The following is a 12,500-nucleotide window of genomic DNA, read 5'->3' as shown; positions in this document are numbered from 1 at the left end:
ATTACTTAAATGGTATTTCACTTCATCGACCCTTATAGGCTGAAAGGCATAAAGCATTTTGTTCGCTGCAACGGTTCTAATATTGCGTCGCTCTCTTTAGTGAATTACCAACCATATAATACGTGAGTGAATTTATCTAGACAATTAAGCAGAGTTATTAAAACTAGCGGGACCCGTTAATATTTCATGGAATTAATGGTAAACCTGTTGGATTATGTGTGAAAACTTTATCCAAAAACCTGAAAGCGTAGCCCGTATTGCGTCTGTATGGAAAGATAGTCGCTCATCTTCGACTCATAGAAAAGTGAAGGAAATTGGAATACGATGATTAAATGCATTTTAAATATAAAATTTATATACATTATGCACAATTTTATAGACTTGATACACAGTACTCAAAATAAATATTCACTTTTATTTTCCCATTTCCCTCATAAACAAAAATAAACATCCTGTACATATGATACAACCTTTAGTTAAATTGCATTTATCTGTTACGTAAAGAAGCGTGAATATTTCACGGAATTACACTTGTCCGCATGCGTTAAGTGATAGGTAATATATTAAAAAAAACTTAGTTCAATTAAAAGAAATACACTTTTCACTATGCAGTCACCACCGCCACCTCCAGCATCACTACATCCACCAACCTCCGTCTGCACCACCACCACCATCATCATCATCTCTCTCTGTCCCTCTTTCTTCCCCTCTCCCACGCTCAATCTAACCTTTCTTTAACCTTACCATCAGAACATCACCCCTCTGCTAAAATTATATTGTTAACTCTCCTCCTCTACCTCCAACTAACTTTTTATTACGTTCCTCCTACCTCACGTCAGGGATGCTTCTCTCCGTCTTTTTCTCTCTCACTCTTTTTCTTTCTCACCTTTCGACTCATCCTCTTTTTCTCTCCCGTTTTCTTTCTCCTCACCTTCTCTTCAACTAATCACGTGAAAGCGTTATCGATGGGCAAAGCAACGCAATGGCAGGCAAAATTATTATAAGCTATTCCTAATATTGAATCTATTTGAATATAAACTTTTGATAACCTGAAAATAATGTATATTATTTACATTATTCACATTTGACGGATATTTCTTCTCATCTTGTTTGTTGTTAACACAACATTTCGGCTGATATACCCTCCAGCCTTCATCAGGTGTCTTGGGGAAATTTCCTTAATATTATCTATTTGAAAGGTATTTTTCTATGTTGTTGTTGTTGTGGTTATTATTATTATTATTATTATTATTATTATTATTATTATTATTATTATTAAGGTCACTGCTTGGAGTCGAACTCGCAATCTTTAGGTTAGTAGCCCGCGCTCTTAATAATAATACAACGGTACAACGGAATATAAGCCGGTAACATCGGTCGTCCAATGAAACCTATTTCTTTACTAGCCACAAGGGACTAAACACAGAGAGGACAAACAAGGGCAGACAAACGGATTAAGTCGATTACGTCGACCCCAGTGCGTAACTGGTACTTAATTTATCAACCCCGAAAGGATGAAAGACAAAGTCGACTTCGGCGGAATTTGAACACAGAACGTAACGACGGACGAAATACGGTTACGCATTTCGCTCGGCGTGCAAACTTTTCTGCCAGCTTGCCGTCCAATGAAACCGATTGTTCGTAGGTACCGACACTCACATTAAGAGTGGCTAATATCATCAGTTATATTATGACAGACAGAGGAATAAATACAGTACTGTACTTTTAATCTTAGCACACTAGCCTATCTGACATTGTAAAATTCCTGTACACTCTAAATATACTCTATAATACGGTAAGCTCAGCATTTTCAATTTAAAATCAAACTTACAATGGATGGGGAAGAGGCGCTGTTGATATGACGTGATTTTGTCCGCTGCTTCCGGAATCGGTTAAAGGGATGTCTGCAGTACCGAGTTTTGAGTTAGGGAATTCGTCAAGACAATTGAAGAATAGTTATTAGAATATCCTTGATATTAAATCTATTTGAAACTAAAGTTTTGATAACTTTAAAGTACTCCTAATTCTGGCACATGGCTAGCAATTTTTGAGGGGAGAGGGTAAGTCGATTACATCGCTTCAGAGCTCAACTAGTAAGAAATTTATCTACCCTGAAAAGATGAGAGACAAAGTCGGTCTCTCGGCGGAATTTCAATCCAGAACGTTATGATGGAAAAAGTGCTAAGCGACATTTTGTCCACAGGCTGACATTTCTGCTAACACGCCTATTTAAATAGACTTGAAATTATGATCCCGAATTCTGGCACAAGGCCGGCAATTTTCGAGGAGGGAGAAATAAATTTCATCGACCGTAAAAGGAATGAAAGGTAAAGCCGACATACGCGGAATTTGAACTCAGAACGTAAAGATTTTGAAGAAGTGCAGTTAAGAATATTGTTCGACATTCTAACGTTTCTGCCAGCTCAACTGATTTAATAACCTGAAATTAATGTAAATTAAATGCAGTTGAGTAAATATTAAATATCTTTCATTATCACAATGAAATTAAGAATTGCGAGCGTTCATTCGAATGGCTATGTGATCAGCGCGCTTGCTTTGCAACTATGTGGTTTTGAGTTCAGTCCGTCCGGGCGGCACCTTTGGCAATTGTTTTCTACTGAAGCCCTGCGCCGCCCAATGCCTTGTGAATGAATTCAGTAGACAGAAGCTGTGTGGAAACCTTTCTATTTATCTTTCTATCTATCTATCTGCCTGTCTGTCTGTCCATCTATCTAATAGGTCTGTTTATCTATCTGTCTGTCTGTCTGTCTAGATAAACAGACCTATTAGATAGATGGACAGACAGACAGGCAGATAGATAGATAGAAAGATAGATAGAAAGATAAATAGAAAGGTAAACCTACCTATATTCTGTGTCTGTTTATCTACCTACCCGTCTGTCTGCCCCCCTCTCTCTATCTATCTATCTTATGAGCTGCTTATCTGTCTATCTGTCTGTTTCTCCCTTTCTCTCTCTATCTATGTATCTATCTCTCCATCTATGTGTTTGTGAGTGTATATATTTGTCTCAGTACCACCTGACAACCAGTGTCAATTTGTTTCAGTCGTCGTAACTTAAAGGTTCGGCAAAGAAAAAGTCCAGCAGAATAAGTACCAGAGTTAAAAACTGGAGTCGATTTAATAGACTAAAATACTTTAAGGCATTGCCCAAGCCCGGTCACAGCCTAACGACGAAAACGACTAAAGGTTAGAAGATAGAAAACGAATTGCTCTCACTGAAATACCTACCTCTCCAACTCTGGTGCAGGCCAATCTGATGCTGTAACTATTCAGCTACAATTCTTTATTTTAAAAAATCAATTTCTCATCCTCTTCTCTCTACGGCAGGTTATCTTTTCTTAGTGTCACATATCAGATAGTATTGTCTTCTAGTCAGAGCCGACATATTCTTATCTTCATATATTGCCACACCTCACTCTTTTACTAATGATATTTTCAGTCTAGACAGACATCTATAAAACACTGGCATTGAAGAGAACAGAGAAATATTTTATCAGCAACCACAAACTAAATTACTGAAAGCATTCTTCGATCAAAGGTCTTTACAAAATTGGTATTCAAGAAATTATGAACGAAAAGAATACAAAAGTTTACAAATCTAACAATAAATAAATAAGTAGAAAAATAAAAACAATTATCTCAAGTTGCAACAAAATTTCTGAATACATTCTTCGATATGATAGGAGCATCAAAAACATTCCAAACCGATTTTATTGTTGACTACACAACAAAGCTATAAGCCAGTCTTCTTTTATCAGGAATTTCTTGTCCTGTGTTTCAAATGATTTATAAAGGCTTAACAACGGATCCAGCAACGTCAACGAAATTGGCCACAAATGAAACCGAAAGAGATATATATTATTTATTCTGTCTCAAAACATTTTCTCAACTCGGTCTAAAATCACACAACGAGGATGATTCTTGATTACTCTTCACAAACATTCACTGGAAATGGTTCCACATCAGTGCAGCATATAACCGTTTTTACAGTTTAACGCTCAAGCCAAAGACGGTTAAAACTTACTTGTCTCAAAGCCGTATATATTGTGTATATACACCAGAGAGTTGGTTGACAGCTTTGTTATAGTGAGACAATTAGAGCATTTCATTCTATGTATTCAGTCAGACTGAATTATATCCCAAGTGACCGTCACTTCTTGTAATTTTTCTTCCCAGCTGCCATTGTATGCTTGTCGTTCAGCATGCATCGCTGGTAATAGCCGGGATTCTTCCATTTTGGAGTAAACATTACGGACAGCGAAAAATGGACAAAAGACGCCCTTCAAATACTGGGCGATCAACGAATGTACACGCGTATGTATATTTCTGTATGTGTATATACACCACACATATACATGCGACACTCATGAACAAGCATATAAATATGTATGTTGTGGGGATATTCACACACACACGCACACACATGCGCACACATAGATACATACATGCATACAGAGAAAAAGATGGAGAGGGATAGATAGATAGATAGATATATAGATAGAGACTGGGAGTTTATATAATATATATATTTAAATATATATATATATATATATATATTCGTCTTTGTATATATATTTCGTTTTTGTATATGTAAGAAACAAGTTAAAAATAATGGTCATTAAATATAATTCTTTTATTTGAGCAAATTTGGCTTACAGCCAATTGAGGTAACTTGAACGACCTAAGAAGATTAATGTCAAAGTCCTTTCTGGAAATAAGAAGCAGAGCACTCGAAGAATGGCTATGGTGGGGAAAATTGGGCTTTTCAAGTAGAATAGAGAGAAAGGCAAGACCAGTTGAATAAATTTATTAGTAATGTACCTATGATTACAACTGGAAACAGCTGTAAGCCGAATTCGCCCAAATAAAGGAATTATATGAAATGACCAGTACTGTTAACTTGTTTCTTATATATCACTCTGTAAAAACCAGTTAATTTGGAACCAATCCACGGATTTACAATATAGAATTTTGATGAACCATAATCTTGGAGCCTACCATAAGAATACTTGGAGTTCTTCACTAATCTAAACAATGTTGTTAGCGTGGTGTGCCAATAGAGAGCTTGTGATGTATTATTCCCGGATTGATAATACCTCACTATGTATGTATGTATGTATGTTTGTGTATACACACACACAAACACACACACACATACACACATATATATATATATATATATATATATATATATATGTAATTCTTTAATTGAGTAATGAGGGATTATTTACCGTGCGTAAAGCAGAATTCCGACGCGAAAATACGCGCGAGATAGCAGTCAAAACTATCTATCGTATGAATTTTTGATGTAGTCTAAAACTACATCAAATATTCATACGGCACCAGGAGAAATGACAATGAGACAAAATAAACTAGCAAAAAGTTATTGGATAATTTCAATAATAATTATTACCTATGAGGTTTTTATTCCCATGCTAGCCACTTGGTATGATCGGCATTTAAACAAAAAACGATCTTATCCTTATTTATATAAATTTAGATAAATAAATAAATAGATAGATAGATAGTAGATAGATAGATAGATGATAGATAGATAGATAGATAGATAGATGATAGATAGATAGATAGATAATAGATAGATAGATAGATAGATAGATAGATAGATAGATAGACAGATAGATAGATAGATAGATCCATCCACAACAGATAGATAGATAGATAGATAGATAGATAGATAGATAGATAGATAGATAGATAGATAGATAGATAGATAGATAGATAGACAGACAGATAGATAGATAGATAGATCCATCCACAACAGATAGATAGATAGATAGATAGATAGATAGATAGATAGATAGATAGATAGATAGATGGGGTGTAGGTTTAGACTTAACCGACAATATATGTATTTGAAAACATGGTTTTTATCCATGAACATAGCGTGCATGAAAATCAGTCGTGTATATTTAACTGTTGTAGTGTGTGTTACTGAAAAGGTGAAAATATATACTTTGTATTACCTGATACTGTTGAAAAAAAAAACAACACGTCGCAACGTGTATATATATATACATATACGTTTGTGTGTGTGTGTATGTATGTATTTCATATTCATGCTTGAAGTACTGTTACCCATATCTTGGAAGGTGTTAAAAGCAAAGAGACAAGTTTCCTCTTAAGCACGCAACAACATACAACAGAACGCGTTGCGGGAACATCAATACAATCTGAAAATAACTTTAACATAAACCAAAACACAAAAACGCCCATTCCTCGTAAAAATGTATATAAAAGAACTGCAAGAAAGTTTTTAAAGATTTCTGGTGCAAAGAACGGAACCGGATGTACTTAGATATGGGAGTCTGAAGACATGAAATTAACAAATGCAATAAGGAGCATTTCGTCACCGAAAAGTATCATATTCCGGTTCTCGCACCAGCGAAAGAAATCCTGCACGCGGATACTCGATATACAGGAATTAGAAGCTAAATCTTCCTCTCAATGGCCACTGCGCCATCTTTGAGAAAGAAAGCCGATTTGATATGATTTCCGAATTCTCATTTCCGGTTATCTTTCATCCTTTACTTGTTTCAGTCATTAAACTACGGCTATTCTGGAGCACTGCCTTGAAGTGTTTTAGCCAAACAAATCGATTTGAGTTCTGTTTTTTTTCTTTTTAAAGCTAGGTAATTATTCTATTGGTCTGTTTTGCCGAACCGTTATGTTACAGGGACGTAAACAACGCAACACCGACTGGGAAAAGGTGGGGGATCAACACACACTTAACAGGTTTCCATACACCCCTCTATTTGAAAGCCGCACACTGTTTGAATTATATGGCTTGGGTTGGTGTGATTTGTTGTGGTGTTGTACTCTGTATATACTGTAGTTCCTCCGGGAGGTCTTGGTGCTCTAACTCAATAAAGTGGAGTGGAGGCGGCCCATACGTAACACCTGCTCCACATTCCAGCCATACAGTTTGAAATGGTTTTATACAACCTTGCACTGTCTTGGGGCTCATAAGATTTTAACGTTGCTAATTTTAGTGGGTTTTCTTCATACATCATATTTTATTTTTATTTTTATATATATGAAGGTATGCTAAAAGATTCCTAGCTTTAATGTTATCGCAAAAGCCCGGATTAGAGACCCAAACTTCCGAGTTCTTTACAGGGCTTAGAAAAACTGAAGGACCGCTGCAATAAGTGTGTGAATCTAAGAGGAGAAATATGTTGGATAAAATCATAATTAACTAATCCTCCTGTATTTTTTTACCCAAAGCCAAGAACATTTCAGCACCCCGCTCGTAAATGTGATAGGGACTACAAAAAGGGAAAAGATGTGAACTACAGATTCAAAAGATGTAGATTGACAGAAATCGTAAAGGCCTGAATACGATAAAGCCGAAGAAAACTAGATGAGTGATAGTGGTGAGGTCCAGAGAGCAACAATTCGAGGGAAGACTATTAGAATGAAACAACAGTATTTCTGTTCCTGTAGTTCTTCATTTGTCAGCGATTGTAGCGGCAGAGCTTGTGTGGGTTGGACTTGTTAAAATAACAAACTGAGTTGCTTGTATATCTAGATTGTATTTCATGTTTATTATGTTTATTTCTTTGTTCAAAGAGACTGTGGGGCTGGCGTTTGAACCACTTCTGATTGCGCGATATGCAGGGAGTTGAGTTCTTTGATGTTCGTTAAAATTTCTGTAGAGAGATTAAAATCTCCAGCAGATTAGAATCGCAAACAATATATTCGATCCTTGATGAATCGCGGGTATTCTTTAGATGGAAATGTTGCTGTTTATGTATGTTAGGCAAACATGGTGCCAGTGAGGACTCTGAATCTATTTGTTCACTGTTGATCTGTTTTTTTTTTTTACTAAATTTTTCATGTGTGCTATGACTATCTTTTTATCATTTACTTATTTCAGTCATTATACTGCGGCCATGCTGGGACACTGCCTTCAAGAATTATTTGTCGAATGAATCGACCCTAATACTTACTTTTTAAGTCTGGCACTTATTGTATTGGCCCTTTTCCCGTTAAATAACGGGAACGTAAACGCACTGACACAGGATATCAAACCGTCACGGCAGACAAACACAAATTCAAAGACATACAAGCATATATATATATATATATATATATATATATATATATATATATATATACATATATATATCAGGCACGTGCCGTGAGTAATTACTCAGGGTAGGCAGTGGGTGACAATTATGTAGTAAAAAACACAAAAAATAACCGAAACACAGGTGCATGACTGAGTTGAAGGCAGATTTACTTCTGCCTTAACAGCACGCAAAGAAAATGTTGTTGTAGGAATGTACGCAGCACGTGTACTACAGCTGTACTGTGCGTAGCTTAAATACTGAGATTGAAAGGCAGGAGCGAATTATGCCTAACGAATCTACAAAATAATAATAATAATAAATATTTCGCATTTTATGCATAGTAATCAGAGTAACCTTCATAATTTTATTGAATTAGGTGCATAATTTGCCATAAAAGGAAAGTATTGCTATCGATCTATTTTATTCAAGGTAGGAACTACCTACATTGCCTACAAAGGCGGCACGTCCTTGATATATATGTATGTATATGGCGGGCTTCTTTCAGTTTCTATCTATCAAATCCATTAACAAATCTTTGGTCGGTTTAAAGTTATTGAAGGCACTTACCCAAGGCGCAGGAGTGGCTGTGTGGTAAGTAGCTTGCTAACCAACCACATGGTTCCGGGTTCAGTCCCACTGCGTGGCATCTTGGGCAAGTGTCTTCTGCTATAGCCCCGGGCCGACCAATGTCTTGTGAGTGGATTTGGTAGACGGAAACTGAAAGAAGCCTGTCGTATATATGTATATATATGTATGTATGTATGTGTTTGTGTGTCTGTGTTTGTCCCCCTAGCATTGCTTGACAACCGATGCTGGTGTGTTTACGTCCCCGTCACTTAGTGGTTCGGCAAAAGAGACCGATAGAATAAGTACTGGACTTACAAAGAATAAGTCTCGGGGTCGATTTGCTCGACTAAAGGCGGAGCTCCAGCATGGCCGCAGCCAAATGACTGAAACAAGTAAAAGAGTAAAAGAGTAAAGGTGCCACGTAGTGGGACTGAACCCGGAACGTAGAGGATCCCCATGCAGCTCTTGGTACATTTGCCTTTTATAGCAACGGAAATGAAACTAGTAGTAGTAATGGTATCTGTATTATATTTTTGTAATTCTAATAAAGTATCTCATTAGTGTGACGCTGTCAAAGGTGGAACCCCTTAGGAATGTAATAATGTTTCAAATACATCGGCAATTTATGTCTGCAGTATATTTATGCTGTTGTGTGTAATACTCGTAGATAAAATTAGTTGGGGTGCTGCTTCAGAAAATTTTTAGCCGTTGTTTTAATATTGCGTAGAAGGAAACAAACATATAAAAAGAAAATTTACACATAAACTTGATCGGTTCGCATTTTATCCATTGCCGAGTAGTGTGTTTAATTTGTTCACTGAACACCGCCGTGAATTCCCCCTTTTTTTTCAAAAATCCCTCTAAATCCCAAAATAAAGGGGTGGGAATGTGCCCTATTTTTCAGATCCTAGTAGCAACACTAATGCTGGAAGAAGGATAATAATCTAATTCTACAACTTAATCACATTCAAGAATATAAACACGATTTTAAGCACAACACACGCGGAATCAAAATGAAACACTTTCACCAGCAAACCGGAGTTGACACTGAACGAACCACAGTGCTCTCTCCCCTAGCATAAAGCATCCTATCTCGGACATACGCAAAACAGCCAAACGCCGTGTCGATGGAACTCTGAAGCGCACAGTTCTGTACAAGGAGTTTTGAATGTTTCTCATAAACTAGGGGATGACTACAGACATTAAGCTTAAGGATAATATAATGTACAAGTATAAAACAATAATTAATGAAAAAAGGACTCATTATATTGAATGTTAACGATAATATCGAATGGAAATAGTGGGTGCTGCAGTTCCGCAGTGCCTATACACGAGCCGCCACTGGTGACAGTCGATCGTATTGTGCTATCTCTTGCGCTACTGGTAAAAACGGTGATGGTAGGTTTGGGCGAGTCTATTTTACAAAACTATTTTATGCAAAGTATCCGTGGTTGTATCACCGTCTGCTTATGAGGCTATGTGGATATTTCGAGAAATTGTAGAAGGATCGTCAAACATTTTATTATCAGATAAATTCCTTCGTTTCCAATGTTATCTGAATTTAAATGAAAATATTTTCATTGTACTTTTGCATGGTTTCTCTCTCTTTCTCTCTCTCTCTCTCTCTCTCTCTCTCTCTCTCTCTCTCTTGTATGTCTCTCTTTCCTAGAATAAATATATTTTCGGGTTATTGGTTTAAAATGTTTCCTGACTCCTATGAGATGGTTATTGAGAGTTTTTGATCTTCTTTTCTACTCTAGGCACAACGCCCGAAAATTGTGTGTGTGTGGGGGGGGGGTCCAGTCGATGAGATCAACTCCAGTACGCAACTGTTACTTAATTTATCGACCCCGAAAGGATGAAAGGCAAAGTCGACCTCAGCGGAATTTGAAATCAGAACGTAAAAACAGACGAAATACCGTTAAGTATTTTGCCCAGCGTGTTAACGTTTCTCATTTCATTATTGCCCACAAGGGGCTACACACAGAGGGGACACACAAGGACAGAGAAGCGGATTAAGTCGATTATATCGACTCCAGTGTGTAACTGGTACTTAATTTATCGACCCCGAAAGGATGAAAGGCAAAGTCGACCTCAGAACACAGCGGCGGGTGAAATACCGCCAAGCCTTTCGTCCAGCGCACTTACGATTCTGCCAGCTTGCCGCATTTAAACTTACAAATAATAGAATATAAAAATTAGGTTAACAGCCCTTCGCGTAGTAAGAGATGAAAGCTGCCGTGGGACACGAACTCATATCCGCTGCAACCATGGCAGACGTTTCACTCTTAGCCTCAAACAACCCTTCGGATTTCTCTATCCATTTTAGATTTCTTCTTACCATTCAGAACACCATGATGTTTACGTCAGACGAATTTTTGTAACTCAGAGATGCGACATAGTTCGCTTTTAACTATGGATCTCGAAGTAGATAGAGCTATAAATAACAGCATGTAAATATTCCTTTCTGCTTTAGGCACAAAACCTAAAATTTAGTGGGAAGTGTAAGTCGATCACATAAATCCCTAAACCTTAACTGGTAATTAATTTATCGATCCCTGAAAGGCAAAGTCGACCTCGATAGAATTTGAACTCAGAACATGAAGACAGACGAAATGCCGCTAACGATTCTGCCAGCTCGCCGCCTTAACAACAACATGTAAATATTGAATCCAAAAGCTTTTTGAGTAGAAAAAGAAAAAAAATAGGTTTCACAACCAAATATTTGTATCTTTATTTAAGTAGAGTCCTATCGTTAAAAATAAATTATTTCACGCCTCCCCAAAGTTTCTATAATTCTTAAGAGTTATCTTATAAACTTTTACCGCATTGGCGTGGCTGTGTGGTAAGACGTTTACTTCTTGACCACATGGTTCCGGTTTCAGTCTCACCTCGTGACACATTGGGAAAGTGTCTTCTACTATAGCTTCAAGCCGACCAAAGCCTTAGTAGACGGAAGCTGAAAGAAACCCATTGTATATGTATATTCGTCTGTGTGTGTGTGTGTGTGTGTGTGTGTTTGTCCTTCACTGCCGCTTGATAACTGGCGTTGGTGTGTTTGCATCCCCATAATTTAGCGGTTCGGCTAAAGACCGATACAATAAGTACCGGGCTTAAAAATAAATATTGGAATCGATTCGTCTGACTAAAATTCTTCAAATCAGTGCCCCAGCATGGCCACAGAATAGTGTGGTGGTGTCGAAAATGGCAGTCGTTGCAATTGTGATAATGTTTGAAAATAATCGCAGTTGAAGTGGTTTTGATGGGGATTCTTGAAGTAGTAAAAGCAACGAAATGATGAACATAGCCATGGTGTTGGTACCATAAGTATAAATATCATTTTACTCGCTAACAAACAAAACAATGTTAGGTAGTAAAACCCCGCTAAAAAAAGAAAACAGAAAATTCTAGAAGCAAAAACAAAGAAGATATTTCCTCTCTCAACGATAAAAAAAAATAAAAATAAAATTGAAAGAAGAAAAGAAAATGTACACCACAAGATCTCATCATTTGTTCTTAATAATATTTTTAGGGGAAGAACAAAATAAAGGCCTGAATTTGAAATGAGTGTCATCCTCCCTCCCTACCCTAGCTCATCCCAGATCCCTTTGTCTTACATCTCGTAGAGAGGATGTTGTATCGTTCCCTAGCTTCTTTCTGTGACTCTGGTGTCAATTTCAAAGGGAGTATTTTTTCCCATGAGGCATTAACATAACATAGCCCTGCTCAAAGAGAGTTCTCGTAGGCAGCATCCTTTTCATATGAAACAATAAGAACAGTTTCCGGTGAGAAGCGAGTACCATTTGCCACAACAGAATA

The sequence above is a fragment of the Octopus sinensis genome, linkage group LG7 (genome assembly GCF_006345805.1).
Source record: "Octopus sinensis linkage group LG7, ASM634580v1, whole genome shotgun sequence".
Lineage (NCBI taxonomy): Eukaryota > Metazoa > Mollusca > Cephalopoda > Octopoda > Octopodidae > Octopus > Octopus sinensis.
The sequence above is the reverse complement of the archived record's forward strand: the minus strand, read 5'-3'. Positions refer to the sequence as shown.